Source organism: Dendrobates tinctorius, unplaced genomic scaffold (assembly GCF_039654945.1).
Source record: "Dendrobates tinctorius isolate UK_male_01 unplaced genomic scaffold, ASM3965494v1 ptg000037l, whole genome shotgun sequence".
Lineage (NCBI taxonomy): Eukaryota > Metazoa > Chordata > Amphibia > Anura > Dendrobatidae > Dendrobates > Dendrobates tinctorius.
In genome coordinates this window covers 233,684-249,779 of record NW_027361705.1, presented here as the reverse complement: position 1 = coordinate 249,779, position 16,096 = coordinate 233,684, and positions in this window count along the sequence as shown.

Here is a 16,096-nt window from a genome sequence, read left to right as displayed (position 1 = left end):
CTGGACAAATGGCAGATGCACCAGAAGGTGCCGTAGTGCGCACGGGTTAATGTCACCCGAATGCTAGGAGCGGCTCTGTTCAGACACAGAGTCGCTTGGCAAAAATATATGCAAAGGCGCTGGCCCTGTTAACGTCACAGGAGCCGGCGTGTGGCGTCGCAGCCGCGAACACCAATAGCTGCTGGTATTGCAGCGCAGAGGCAGCTAAAGCAGCAAGCGTCGGCGCCGAGAACCGGGCGCCGACGGACGCTAGTGTAGGCGTGGAGCAAGTGGCGTGTACCTTGCCACAACCCTGGAGCTGACTATACACACTCAGTCACCACTCGTAATATCAGAGGGTAGGGGTTTCATAATGAGTCAGACACCAGTCCATGCATCCATCACCATACACACACAGAATAATATGCTACACTAGCGCATGGCCGAGCCGCCATGCGGGGCTTTTATAGCCATGCGCTTCCGGGACCTTCCAATACTTTAGGAAGGACCGATCAGATCCGACACAGGACCTGGACATGTGTCCCCTGCTCTCCACTGAGAGGGCACGTTGCGGGCATGCCCAGTAGCACGGCACGAGGACTTAGCCTCTGGAGCAGTTCCCTGCAAAGCAGGTTGCGCTACCATTGCTGCACCGGAGGTGACAGCAACATCCAGGCTCACAGAACGAGTCTGAGGAGAATGCCTGGCTTGCCCTGATTGCTGAGCAGGAGTCCGAGCGGTTGGAGGAGAATGGGAGACCGCAGGATGTCTGGCTCTGGATTCCCGCTGTGCAGTGCCAGGAATCCAACACCTAACATTACCCCACCTCTGAGCCTCACTGCACTCAAAGGCCGCGATCAGGAGCGGTGCATGAATGTTTTCCACCGGTTCCCAGGTCCGAGCCTCGGGATGGCGTTAACCTCAAACTCGTCAGACGATAAGTCTCATGACCCGGCAGATGACTCAGAAAACCGGATCATGTGAACTGGTTTGAGGAGGGACACATGGAACATGTCCGAAATGGCCAAATGTGGAGGAAGAGCCAGGCGGTAGACCACCGAGCTAAGTCGCTCGAGGACCTTGAATGGTCCAATGTATCGCTGTGCGAACTTGGGAGACTCGACCCGCAGTTTAATATTTCGGGTAGAGAGCCATACCATGTCGCCAGGGGAGAAGCTTGGCGCGGGCCGCCGATGCGTGTCAGCGGACGCCCTCATCCTTTTTTTAGATGCCCGGATAGCATCCTGAGTGCGATCCCAAATGTCCCGGGCCTCCACTGCCCAGTCTGCCACCCTGGAGTCAGTGGAGGACACTGGCATCGGGACAGGGACACGTGGATGTTGACCGTAGTTTAAGAGGAAGGGCGTCTGTCCAGTGGAATCAGCCACCGCATTGTTTAGGGCAAATTCAGCCCAAGGTAGCAAGGATGCCCAGTCATCCTGCCTGGCAGAGACAAAATGCCGTAGATAGGTGACCAAGGTTTGATTGGCTCTCTCAATCAAGCCATTCGTCTCAGGATGGTAGGCGGAGGACAGATTTAGCTCGATGCGGAGTAGGCTGCAGAGCTCCCTCCAAAACCGAGACGCAAACTGGGGACCTCGGTCACTCACGATTTTGTCCGGCATGCCATGCAAACGGAATACGTGCTAAATAAACAAAGTGGCCAGACCTCGAGCGGAAGGCAGGCGTGCGAGTGGCACCAGGTGCACCATTTTGGAAAAATGGTCGGTGACCACCCAGATGACCGTACTGCCACCAGACTTGGGCAGGCCAACTATGAAATCCATGCCAACCATCTCCCATGGTCTATCCGCCACTGGCAGGGGATACAACAGCCCCGCCGGCCTCTGTCTAGAGGGTCTGTTTCGAGCACACGAGACGCATACTTGCACGTATTCCTTGACATCTCGAGCCATATGTGGCCACCAATATGACCTTTCCAGGAGTTCGGTGGTCCGTTTATTGCCAAAATGACCACCCACCCTGGAGGCATGTGCCCAGGCGAGGACCTCCGGCCGTAGCTGAGGAGGCACCATGGTCTTGCCTGGTGGCACTGACTCGAGAGCGACTGGAGCCACGGTCGTAAAACTCTCCGGCGGGAGAATTAACTGAGGCTCAGCCTCTCCTTCTTCCGCCGAGACCACCGAGCGTGAGAGAGCATCCGCACGGACGTTCTTCTCTCCAGAAAGGTAGTGCAGGGTGAAGCAGAAGCGGGAAAAGAAGAGCGACCACCTAGCCTGATGGGAGTTCAGGCGCTGGGCAGTCTGTAAATAGACCAGATTTTTATGGTTCGTATATACCTGGAAGGGAAACGGAGCCCCCTCCAGGAGATGTCTCCATTCTGAAAAGGCCAACTTAATGGCTAGCAGTTCCCTGTCACCGATGGAGTAATTCTTCTCTGCCGGTGAGAAGGTCTTTGAGAAGAAGAAGCAGGGATGCTTCCGACCTTGAGCGTCCTTTTGGAAAAGAACTGCTCCTGCACCGACAGAGGAGGCATCTACCTCTAGTATAAATGGCTTGTTCACATCGGGACGATGTAGGATGGGAGTGCCAGCAAAATGAGACTTTATAGCCGAGAAGGCCTTGGAGACCTGTTCAGACCAAGCATTGGGGTTAGCTCCTTTTTTGGTGAGAGCAACCAAAGTAGCTACCAGGGTGGAAAAGTGTGGTATAAACTGGCGGTAATAGTTCACGAACCCCAGAAAGCGCTGCACCGCTTTGAGTGAATGAGGTTCTTGCCAGTCCATTACCGCTTGCAGTTTGGCAGGATCCATGGCCAGCCCCTGGGCCCAGGAACGGCAAGGACTCCTGCTCAAACCGGCACTTCTCCAGCTTGGCAAAGAGGGAATTCGCCCGCAGACGGTCGAAGACACTGCAGATGTCCCTCCGGTGGGTAGTCAAATCTGGCGAAAAAATGAGTATATCATCCAGATATACCACCACCGAGGTAGAAAGCATGTCGCGGAAGACGTCGTTGACAAAATCCTGGAAGACAGCTGGCGCATTACAAATGCCAAAAGGCATAACCAGATATTCGTAATGGCCATCCCTGGTATTAAAAGCTGTCTTCCATTCGTCTCCTTCGCGAATGCGGATCAGGTTGTATGCCCCTTGCAGATCCAACTTAGTAAAGATCTGGGCCCCTCGCAACCTGTCAAACAACTCAGAGATCAACCGTAGAGGGTATTTGTTTTTAACCGTGATCGCATTGAGACCTCTGTAGTCAATGCAGGGGCGTAACTCTCCGCTCTTCTTCTGAACGAAGAAGAACCCTGCACCAGCCGGTGACACCGACTTTCTGATAAAGCCTCTAGCCAGGTTCTCCTGGATGTATTGTGACATAGCTTCAGTTTCAGGGAGAGATAGTGGATACACACAGCCTCTAGGAGGTTCTGTGCCTGGCATGAGGTCTATCGGGCAGTCGTAAGGACGGTGCGGCGGGAGCGTCTCTGCAGATTTTTTGGAGAAGACGTCCGCGTATTGGTGGTAGGGTTTAGGTAGTGCGGAGAGATCCTCAGGCACTTCAGTGGAAGCCACCTGAAGACTGCCCCTCAGACATCTCCCCTCGCAGTCCTTGCTCCAGGCCAGTATCTTCCCTGTCGCCCACTCGATATGAGGAGAGTGGCACCGAAGCCAGGGAACCCCGAGCAGCACCTGATCGATGCCGTCTGGCAGGATTAGCAGGGACAGAGTCTCATGATGAGAGAGTGAGATAGTGAGCCCTAGTGGAGCTGTCTGATGGGTCACCTGAGTGGGTAACGGTGCTCCGTTAACCACCCTGATGGTCAGAGGCTGAGGTAATAATACCAGGGGAATGGCGTGTTTCTGGGCGAAGGTAGAAGACATAAAGTTCCCCTCGGCCCCAGAGTCCACGGTAACCTCTGCCTCCCAGGTGGAGGACCCACTGTCTAAGATGCCCCGGAATACCAGTTTGGGTGAGAAGGGTTTCATATTGGACTGGGTGTGGACGCCTTTTCGCCCGCAGAGGACACGTGCTAGCCGGGTGACCAAACTGTTGGCACTGATAGCAACGTGCAGAGCTTCGCATCGGTCGTGGCTTAGAGCCGGTGCGAGACACCTCCATAGGTTCAGAGGGTGAAAGCTCCTGTGCGGGGTATATTAGTGGTTCGGTGAATGTGGGAGCCAAGTTAACCCTACGTCTGGATTGTGCCCGTTCCAGCCCGCGCTCCGTAAACCGGAGGTCAATGCGGGTGGAAACGGCAATCAAATCCTCCAGACTTGTGGGAACCTCTCTGGTAGCTAGAGCGTCTTTAACGTGCTCAGCCAACCCTCTCCAAAACACCGGGACTAAGGCTTTGTCCGGCCACTCTAACTCGGAAGCCAATGTCCGGAACCGGACGGCATAATGGCTGACCGAGAGTGACCCCTGTGTTAGGGAGAGTAATTGTAAAGAGGTGTCGTGCGTGATCCGTGGTCCCAAAAAGACCTGCTTCAGGGTCGCGAGGAACTGCGCAGCACCCTGAACCACGGGATCATCACGTTCCCACAATGGCGTGGCCCACTGTAATGCTCTGCCAGACAAAAGTGACACAATAAACCCCACCTTAGCCCGTTCTGTAGGAAACCGTGCAGCCAGTAACTCAAGCTGAATTGAGCACTGACTGACGAATCCCCTACAGGTGGCGATGTCACCCGAAAATTTGTCGGGAAGCGGGAGGCGAGAAAGTGTCGGCATGGGCAAAAGAGCGGGCGCACGTGAGACAGCCTCGGCGACTGTCTGGGCAGCAGCTAGCGCGGTATTCGCTGCTGAGTTGGCGCTCTCAATAGCCGTCAACCTGCTCTCCAGCTGCCGAATATAGCGCTGCAACTGCTGCATGTCTGCCATTGCCAGCCAGACCCTGGCGCTAGTGTAATGTTAGGGACAGCGGAACGCACCAAATATAAATAATAGGAGGTGCGTTCGCCGCCCGGGGTCCACCGTGCGGTAGGTGACTAGACCGCTGCTGGACAAATGGCAGATGCACCAGAAGGTGCCGTAGTGCGCACGGGTTAACGTCACCCGAACGCTAGGAGCGGCTCTGTTCAGACACAGAGTCGCTTGGCAAAAATATATGCAAAGGCGCTGGCCCTGTTAACGTCACAGGAGCCGGCGTGTGGCGTCACAGCCGTGAACACCAATAGCTGCTGGTATTGCAGCGCAGCGGCAGCTAAAGTCGCAAGCGTCGGCGCCGAGAACCGGGCGCCGACGGACGCTAGTGTAAGCGTGGAGCAAGTGGCGTGTACCTTGCCACAACCCTGGAGCTGACTATACACAATCAGTCACCACTCGTAATATCAGAGGGTAGGGGTTTCATAATGAGTCAGACACCAGTCCATGCATCCATCACCATACACACACAGAATAATATGCTACACTAGCGCATGGCCGAGCCGCCATGCGGGGCTTTTATAGCCATGCACTTCCGGGACCTTCCAATACTTTAGGAAGGACCAATCAGATCCAACACAGGACCTGCACATGTGACCCCTGCTCTCCACTGAGAGGGCACGTTGCCGGCATGCCCAGTAGCACGGCGCGAAGACTTAGCCTCTGGAGTGGTTCCCTGCAAAGCAGGTTGCGCTACCATTGCTGCACCGGAGGTGGCAGCAACATCCAGGCTCACAGAACGAGTCTGAGGAGAATGCCTGGCTCGCCGTGATTGCTGAGCAGGAGTCCGAGCGGCCGGAGGAGAATGGGAGACCGCAGGATGTCTGGCTCTGGATTCCCGCTGTGCAGTGCCAGGAATCCGACGCCTAACATATATACTATGTGGGCTGTGTTACATACTATTGGGGGGTATATTATATTCTATGGGTGAGGCTGTGTTATATACTATTGGGAGGTATATTATATTCTATGGGGGAGGCTGTGTTATATACTATTGGGGGGGTGTTAGGATTAGGTAAACAAGGAGGATAGCAGGTAAATAGGCTAGGTTACCAGATAAAGCCTGTTTCACACTTCAGTTTTTGTCCATCAGTCAAGATTCGCCATTTTGAAAAAAAATGGATCAGCCATTTTGCTTGGCAGATCCGTTTTTTTACCATTGAGTTGCATTACCGGCGGATCTTGACGGATGGCCATCCGTTGGATCCGTTTTTTTGCGGATCCGCCAAAATTTTGACGTCCGCCGACATGCCCGAACGGAGCATGTAACGTTTTTTCGGGCGGCAGGATCCGCACTTCACACTGTGCATGCCCGAAAGACTTCACTCAGCCTGAAAATTAACCCTAAAGTCTGTTCTGGCGGCTGGGAAAAAAAAAATTCTCTCTCTCATCGGATCCGTAAAAAAAACGGTCTGGTGGCATCCGTTCACATCAGTTTAGCAACGGATCCGCTTTCCGCCATTTTGGCGGATTTTAACTGACACAAAAAACTGAAGTGTGAAACAGGCCTAACCAGAGAGGTTGGTAGCTTAGCGGATTACAGACCCCTAAACTGACGACACAACTAGAATTAGCTGTGGGACGTACCTACGATGCCCTAGACACCTCGGCACAGCCAAAGAATTAACTAAGCCTAAAGAGAGAAATGGGAAAGCTAAACTGCCCCGGAGTAGACCCCCAAAGGCATAGATAGCCCCCAAACATATATTGCCGGTGAGACAAGATGAGGCACAAAGCACAGGCAGAAAATAGAGTAAGCAAATGATGGGGCCCAAACTGTCTAAATAGAACAGGACAGAAAAGGATAATGTCTGCAATAATGCAAAAAACCCTAAGAAAAATCCAACATGTCTGATATGCAAAAATATTGAGGCCACACAACCTCTCCCCCACTAAATCAGAAATCTGGTGTGAACTGGGCGCAAAACTAAGATACCGATATAACAGGGGATTAGAGATACAGAAAAGACTGACACAAGCTGTGGCATATGAAACAGAGTCCAGCACAGGTCCCAACAGGGACTGAGCTCACACCAGCAGAGCAAAAATCAGAGAACAGCAAAAATGAATCAAAATGCAGAAAAGATTCAAGCAGACAAATAACTTATCTGAAAGATGCAGGACAGAGCAGGAGGCAAGCAGACTTCCAAAATGCTCAGGAAGCAAACCAATTCACCAGCAACAACTGAGGGAAGGATGCTCACTTAAATCTCTCCAGTCTTTAACACCTGACCTCCAATCATCATCCTCAGGTGATTGACTTCTGTCAGCCAGACCAGCTCCATTACCAGCTGCAACCACCAGAGGGAGCCCACACTCAGAAGCCAGGTTAAAGGTGTTCACAACAGGGGGGTATATTATATTATATGGGGGAGGCTGTGTTATACACTATGGGGGGTATATTATATTCTATGGAGGAGGCTGTGTTATACACTATCTGGCTGTGTTATATACTATCTGACTGTGTTATATACTATTGGGGGGTACATTATATTCTATGGAGGAGGCTGTGTTATATACTATGGTGGTGCATTATATTCTATGGGGGAGGCTGTGTTATATACTATGGGGGTACATTATATTCTATGGGGGAGGCTGTGTTATATACTATGGGGGGTACATTATATTCTATGGGGGGCTGTGTTATATACTATGGGGGATCCATTATATTCTATGTGGGGGAGGCTGTGTTATACACTATGGGGGCTGCATTATATTCTATGGGGGGCTACATTATATACTATGGGGAGGTGGGATGTTTTTTATTCTATGGGGTGCTACATTATATTATATGGGGGGCTGTTAGATTTTATGAGGGAGGATTGCATCATACTCTTTGATTGGGCTACATTATATTCTATTCGGGGCTGCATTATATTCTATGGGGGGCTGTATTATATTTATGTTCTATGAGGGGTGGTTGCATCATACTCTATGAGGGGGCTACATTATACTATATGAGGGGGGCTGCATGATATTCTATGGAGGGTTACATTATACTCTGCGGTGGTTGCCTTATGCTCTGTGGGGTGGCTGCATTATACTCTGTGGGGTGGGTGGCTGCATTATGCTCTATGGGGTGGCTGATTTATACTATATGTGATCTGCATTATACTGTATCAAGGACTATGGGGAATACATTATACTATATGAAGAACTATGGGGTGCATTATACTATGGGAAGTGAATTGTACTACATGGATGACTATGGCAGTGCATTATACTATATGGAGCACTATGAGGAGTGTATTATGCTATGTGGAGGACTGAGCAGTGTATTTTAATATATGGAGGACTATGAGGCGTGTATTATACTATATGGAGAACTATGGGAAGTGTATAATACTATATGAAGGACTGAGGAGTGTATTATACTATATGGATTTCTATGAGGCATATTATATTATATGGAAGGCTATGGGGTGTGCATTTTACAATATGGAGTACTGTGGTGCACATTATAATATATGGAGGACTATGGAGTGTATAATACTAAACAAGCAAAATGCGTGATTGGATTGTTTATGCCGGAACAAAAATTCTTGTTCTCAGCAGCACATCGCCATTGTAAACTGTAGATATGCTGCTAACATGATACTGTATGGGAACATATTGATCTATTAGTGATCGTTCTATACCCATCATTCTTTCTCAGACGATGGAAAGAGGCCAGGAAACAAGTGTCGATCACAGTCATTTAGCGGTCTGTACTCAGCACATGTAAATACAACCGAAATGCTTCTTTGTGAGGTGCAATATGTTAGTATTTGGGGCCCCCTTTTAAACTTTGCCTAGGGCCCCACTTTGCCTAAAACCGGCCCTGGTGATGCTGTCTGTTGAGCCATGTATCTAATCCTATCCTGTGGTTACTGTCTGCTGAGCCGTGTATCTAATTCTATCCTGTGTGAAACTGGGTGTCATGATCCAGGCCGTGGTTTTGTCTTTGGCCCGTCCTGGTCAGACAGGGGTTAATTGTTTCTGCCTCTCTCTGGCAGAGGGCGGCTATTTAGTGGCCACTCGACCTAGGTCCGGTGTCAGTTACACTCCTGCCCTCGGCTGAGTTAGTTGACCCCTTGCGTACGTGTGCCTTGTGCCGGATAACTTGTTGCCTGTTTGGTTTTGATGTGGTTCCGTCCCTGTTACGAGTTCTGCCTGTCCCCCTTGTACTGCGCTACCCTCTCTGTGTATGACTCTTTGCCTGTGACTTGACTATTCTCTGCTCGTCCCTCTGTTACAGCGCCGCCCTCTCTGTGTATGACCTCTGCTTGTCTGACCTGCGTTTCCCTCTCCTCTACTACAGTATCCCTGCAGTAAGTATATTACATCATCTGCAGCAGTACGATGCTAAGCCCCGCCCCCTGCAGTCACATGACCGTAGGTCCTTGTACTCCTTACTACTTTCAGTGTCGCAGGTCCTGTCTGCTTGAACATTCACTGCAGTATCGGACCCCGGGCCCTCCCGTAGTGTGGGTAAGTCACCCTGCTCAGCCATGGCAGTTTGCCGACGCTGACAGGATCCTGACACTGGGCTCCTCCTGCAGTCTGTGTCAGAGGGTGGTCTGTGTCAGAACAGTAATAAATTGTGTTATTTCCAGCTTTACAGAAGGACAATAACACCATAGAAATGATAAGAATATTAGGCCTCAGTTACCACAACTGTCTACAATGAAAACTGTTGCTCACAGCAACCAAACACAGCTCAGCTTCTTTTAAACAGCTCTGGTGAAATGAAAGATGCTTAGTGATTGGTTGCTATGTGGAGTGGGTGTGGCTTATTCACACACACATACATATACACACTCATTTTTATATATATATATATTTAGAAGTCACCATTATTTCCCATGTGCTGTACATATGAAAAGGGTACAAACATGTTACATACAGGGCAGGATTTAAGACGTGGGTGGCCCGGGGCCCCTTTTGGAGGGAGGCCCAGTTTTCAAGGTGTTGCAATATGTAATGCAAAAACACAAATCATTTACCCAGAGTAATTCAGGTAAAATCATTCATTTTTTACAATCCAGGCACTTTCCTTGATTTTCATGCTGCAAAATCACTAATGATGTAATTAAAGTCCAATTCACGCAGTATATCTGACTCGATGATCATGATAGCCAAATTTACAAGTCATTCCTGCTTCATGGATGTCCTTAATCGGTTTTCAACTAATTTGAGTTTTGAGAAGGAACGCTCCTCACTGCAGTTTGTTACCATCAAAATTAGGGTGGTTTCATATTAGCGTTTTTGTGCGCTGCATTTGCGGCGCATCGATGCACATGCGCCCCTATCTTTAACATGTGGGGCACATGGACTTGCGTTTGCACGCATTCGTATGCATTTTGCAGCGCATGCGTCTTCTGGTCGAGTGCTTCGTGTGGCGCCAAACGCAACATGTTGCATTTTTCTGGGGCCAATTTTCAGTCTAAAAACGCATGTGCACTCTTGCGCACGGAGTGCGCAAAAAACGCATTAAAGTCTATGGGAGCGCTTATGTGCGCAGTGACATGCCCACGACTGCGTTAGCGTATGCATGCGTTGTCTGAGCACGGACTGTCTAGACCAACCCCCCAAAAAAGATACATAAATATAGTGGGTGGGCACTGTTTGTACATCACAATTCTACTGACTCTGGAGAGGACAGCACAGCTTTGGGACATATAAGTATACCAGCTAATGTTTTTTTTTGTTTTGTTTTTTGCCCTGCAGTATATTGAAATTTTTTTTTGGTGCAATTTTTCTTGCAGAATTCAGGAGGCTCATGGCGTCAATCAGTGAGAATTCCCACAGTGGACAACCAAGTGAAGTGAGTACATTATCAACTGTTTGTAAGTATTCACTGTCACTTCTACACATGTGTAAAATTTTATTTTTTCTTCACAGAGCTCTTCAAGTGGTGAGGAAGGACAGGAGCAGCCAACTCGGGGCCGAGCACCGGTGGCAACACGGCATATAAGTTTTTTTTTTTTTAAACCCCATGAGGAAGTCTGCAGCAGTGCCTGTGATAGATCGCTGCTCTGTCACATTGATGTGTGATGTGACAGATCAGCGATCTGTCACATGACGTTATATGTCCCCCCTGTGACATTGTATGTGACAATGTAAAAAAAATCATTTATAAAAAGGGTATAAATAATTTAAAAGAAATTGCAAAAGAAATAAAAAAATTAAAAAAAATTATTCCACAATAAATTCTTTTTTTGAACATTTAAAAAACATAAAATACTAAAATTACTTTTTCTTCACAGAGGTCTTCAAGTGGTGAGGAAAGACAGGAGCAGCCAACTCAGGGCCGAGCATCGGTGGCAACACGGCGTGTAAGTATTTTTTTTTGTTTTTTTAACCCAATGATGAAGTCTGCAGCAGTGCCTGTGACAGATCGCTGCTCTGTCACATTGATGTGTGATGTGACAGATCAGCGATCTGTCACATGACAGTTATGTCCCCCCTGTGACATTGTATGTGACAATGTAAAAAAAATTGTTTATAAAAAGGTATAAATAATTTACAAGAAATTACCGTTATCGCCCCATCCGTGACGACAAGCCTTATAAAATTGTCGTAAAAAAAAAAAAAAATTAAAAGCAAAAAGATAATGCTTTATTATCATACAAATAGTGCTATATCGCGCAATCAAAAAGAGGAATATAAATAACGATGGTACCGATGAAAACGTCATCTTGTCCTGCAAAAAAGAGCTGTCACACAGCGTAATCAGCAAAAAAATGAAAAACTTATAGCTCACAGAATCTAGTGATGCAAAAATGATTATTTTTATATCAAATTGTTTTAATTGCATAAAAGCGGCAAAACATAAACTACATAAATGAGGTATCGCTGTAACCGTACTGCTATATCAACTGCTATCAACTATATAACTGCTATATCAATTTTACTGCACACAGAACATTGTACCCCCAAAAGAATTTCTGGAAATGATGGTTTTTGTTCATTCTGCGTCCCAAAAATTGTCATAAAAAGCGATTAAAAATGTCACATGCCCCAAAATGTTACCAATAAAAAAACGTCAACTGGTCACACCGAAAATAAGACCTCACATGACTCGGTGGGTCAAAATATGTGAAAATTATAGCTGTAAAAATATGGTGATGCAGAAACTATTTTTACAATAAAAAGCGTCTTTTATCGTGCGACAGCTGTCAAAAATAAAAACCTGCTCTAAATACTAAATCCAACCCCCCCTTATCACCTGTTATGGAAAAATGAAATTAATGCAATTTTACCACTCATGAAGTACAATATGTCACGAGAAAACAATGTCAGAATCACCAGTATCCATGGAAGCGTTCCAGAGTTATTACCTCATAAAGGGACATTGGACATAATTGTAAAAATTGGCCCGGTGATTTACATGCAAACCCCCCTTGCAAGTAAATGGGTTAAAATATTATATCATTCATGTCTTTCTTTCAATTCTAGGTTCCACAGTGGGAAGAGGAGGAGGAGGTGAATAATGACCTCCTCACCACATCTGTCCATGAACGGATTCCGTTGTGGGACAACCGTGATCCTCTGCATTTCAACGCAGTGGTGATACGGCGGCTGTGGAACGAGGTGGCCAAATCGCTGTGGGATGGATGGGACAATGCCTCAGCTAGGGGTCAAAAGGACTTTCGTAAGTATTATGACAACGCTGCAGTGATAAAGTTGGCCGTGATCACACAACCGTGTGTGACGTTATGAACTCCTGCGAGTTTATTGCATCACATACGGTTGTTTTATCACAGCCAAAATTGCTATTGTTACATTTTTTTTGTTTCCTTTCACAGTGAAGAAAGTCAAAACTAGATGTTCCATGAAGGACCGCTTCAATAGGGACCTGAGGCAGGAGGGCCAGGTTCGAAGCGGTGCTGGGGCAAGGACCAGGAAGTATAAGTACCATCGTCTCCTCAGCTTCCTGAGACCGGTCCTTGCTCGCAGAGTGTAAGTATTTTCTTGTTGGATTCCATTGTGTTGTGTTTACCTAATCAGAATTTTTATATTCCACAGGAGTTGGCGAATTTAAAATTGAAATTTTTGTATAGTAATGTTTCCTTTTCTTTTGTTTTCACAGAACCCATAGCAACACCTTAGAAACTGGACCGGCATCAGGATCTGTCCTTCATGAAACGCCATCGGACCCATCCCAGACATCCCACAGCGAAGGGGTAAGTAGGCCTGCAGCACAGTCTGGAGAACCGGCAGCTGGTCCATCCAGTCTTCCCCTGTCTGAGTCCTCTGCCCCTCCTTTTTATGGGTCTTCCCGCCAGCGGCAGCGGGGCTCGGACAGGCCACTCATGCCTGAGTTTGTACATTTGGGCACGGTCTTCCAGAATTGCTTCAAGGCGCTGGGTGATACAGTGCAAACTGGTTTTTACAATGTCACCCGACGCCTTGAACAACTGGAAGTCGAGCTCCAGAGACCGGCAAGACATTTATTTAGTGCCATAGAGCAGGGCATGTCGGAAAACTTAACGCCGGAACTCCAGCTTACTGTGATGCAGGCCTGCAATGCAGCATATGTGAATGCTATGCAGCAGACTCGGTTCATGCAGCCACCACCAGTGGCAGCCTTTCCACCAGTACAACAGCTGTCAAGTCTAATACCGAGTTCTGCTGCAGATCATTGTGCGTCCACCACCATGCCCACAGCCGCCCAACACCACTACACCATGCCGGGTGCTGGGGACCGCCACTACACCGCTCCGTCGAGTGCTGCTCATGCAAGGATGTCCACCACCACTAGGCCAGCACATCACACAGACCAGACGCTGGGTCATGGTCATACAAGGAGGTCCACCACCACCAGGCCAGCCCACCATACCGAGCAGATGCTGGGTCCTGGTCATGCGCGGAGGTGCACCACCACCAGGCCAGACGGGGTCGCCCTCCCAGGGCTGTGGGGTACTCGGTACCGGGCCGGTGTCAGGGGAATGTGTTATGAATGGGTCACCGAGGAGGAAAAAAGCAACACATGCTAAGTCTCAGAAAACCAGAGAGGTTGGTAACTATGCAGACTGCAGAGCCCTGATCTTAACACACAACTAGAAGCAGTTGTGGAGCGTGCCTACGGTGGTCCTGGATGCCTCGTCACAACCAGAGAGCTAAATAAGCCTAAAGTAAGAAAAGAAGAAAACTAGCTCCCCAGAGCAGACCCCAAAGGAAAGACAGCCCCCCACATGTATTGACGGTGAAGCAAGATGAAAACACAAACAAAGGCAGAAAAATAGGCTGAGCAAACGATGGGGCCAAACTAACTTGAAAGGACAGGAAAGGAAAGATACTGTCTGCAATCTGCCAAAAACCCTACCAAAAATAATGTCCAACGCTTCTGATAATAAAATTAACCCTGAAGTCACTAGACTTCTCCCACTATATCAGCACTCTGGAATATTCTGAGACAGAGCAAAAAGAGGCCAATCTAATAAAGGACAAAAAGGCAAATTGGCAAATACAGATAAATAATAGTGGAAATTCAGCACAGCCCAGCCGGGCTGGCTGACCACACAAAAACTGAGTTGACCAACAAGAGCAAGTGTGAACATTAGCAAAAAACAAACTTAACTTGAGATGACTGGAGCAGAGATGAAGTCCAAGACCTGAGAACCCGACTGAATCACCAGCAACAGGATAGGGCGTTGGCTGTCTTATATCCAGTCTGATACTCCAGAGATCCAATCACTATCCTCCTCGTCAGGTGGCAGACCATTACCAATTAAACTAACCTCACTACCTCCTGTCACAACCAGAGGGAGAACGGAAGGAGAACTCCCAGCTGGTGGAGCAGAAAATGAGCTCATAACAGGAGTGTGTCACAGCAGCAGTGACCCGGTCCGTGGCCCTGGGCACCCAAGTAATGGGAGAATGTAGTTAATTGAATGAAATAGTTTGTGACGCCACCTGTGGTGCTCGGCCAGGGAGATGTTAAGCCGATGCTGCGGACAGATCCTCTGGGACTGATGGTATGGTGCAGCAAACATGTAATAGCTCCCCACAGGTGAAGCTATAGCCCCAAGGCAGTGTAGATGTGGTTGGCACGGGGATGTAGCAGTGCCGGAAAGGTAGGAAGCAGACAAGACACAGCCGGGTGCAATTTCTGTACCTTTACTTGATAACTGCAGTCCAGGGTCCTGATTACAGATGGTAATGGAGCAGGCTAGCCTGGAAGCAACTCAGGGATTCTCTCTCAGCAGACGGGCTGTGCAGTCTCCTTCCTAGCGCTTGTTTGAATGAAGTACTCCAGTACTAAGTTACTCTGAAGTTCCTCCTGTCAGATGTTCTCAAGAACCTTACTTGCACGGCAGACAGCTGTAGCTTCTCTCGGGGACTCCGTTCTCTGAGTCTTGGCTCTCTATCCAAGCTGCTGTTGTGCATCAAGTCTTAGATGGGAGTAGGGCATTTACAGCCTCCTACTCCTCTGGTATCTGCTGTAGGACCGTTAGTGTCCATACAGCCGTGGAGACCAGGCTCCAGTTCGTGCGCTCTCAAGCTGAGGGAGCTCTCCTCATAGCTCAACCTCCAGCTTTTCTCTACACGTCTGCACACTTCACCCTCCGCAGACTAACTGACTTCCCCTCCCTCCTGGCCCTCAGAGGGCACTCCTCCCCTCAATCCTGGTTCAGAGTTCCCCCTGCTGGCCTGGAGTGGAACTGTGTTGCATGTATGGATTGACTGCGAGAGAGACCCATCATGGCCTCCAAGCCTGGCATTACCCTCCCCTGGAGGAAGGCAAAGCCACTGTGGTGGCCATACTCCTGGGGGCGCCACATTCCCCCCTAGTGCAAGTCAGCACTCCTGGGCTGAACAAAAGAAAACATGGATAACATGTAAAACAATTAGACAATAACAATTGTTCAAGATTTAAAAATGAAAAATGTACAAAACCAAGTGCTTCAAAAATGGTCCTATGATGATAAGTCCAGCATCGATGTCCATGGTCCATTCCTGGGCAAATTGTGAAATATTTACAAGGAAAGTTTTTGACCACACACAAGTCCTGTGGTTCAGTGTCCATAAAACAAACTCCAAAGGAAACTTTTACAGGTTACCTGTAGGCACAAAACTTGAAAAACAGTTACATATTTACAAAATTTCAACATTTACATTAACTTTGCTATATGCGATATCTAAGGGGTGGTATACCTTGTGTGGTGCATGTAGACCTGCGTAACTCTAGTGTGGGTAAACTGGGTAGAATTCTCCTACCGACTCTTAGACTCACCAGGGGCA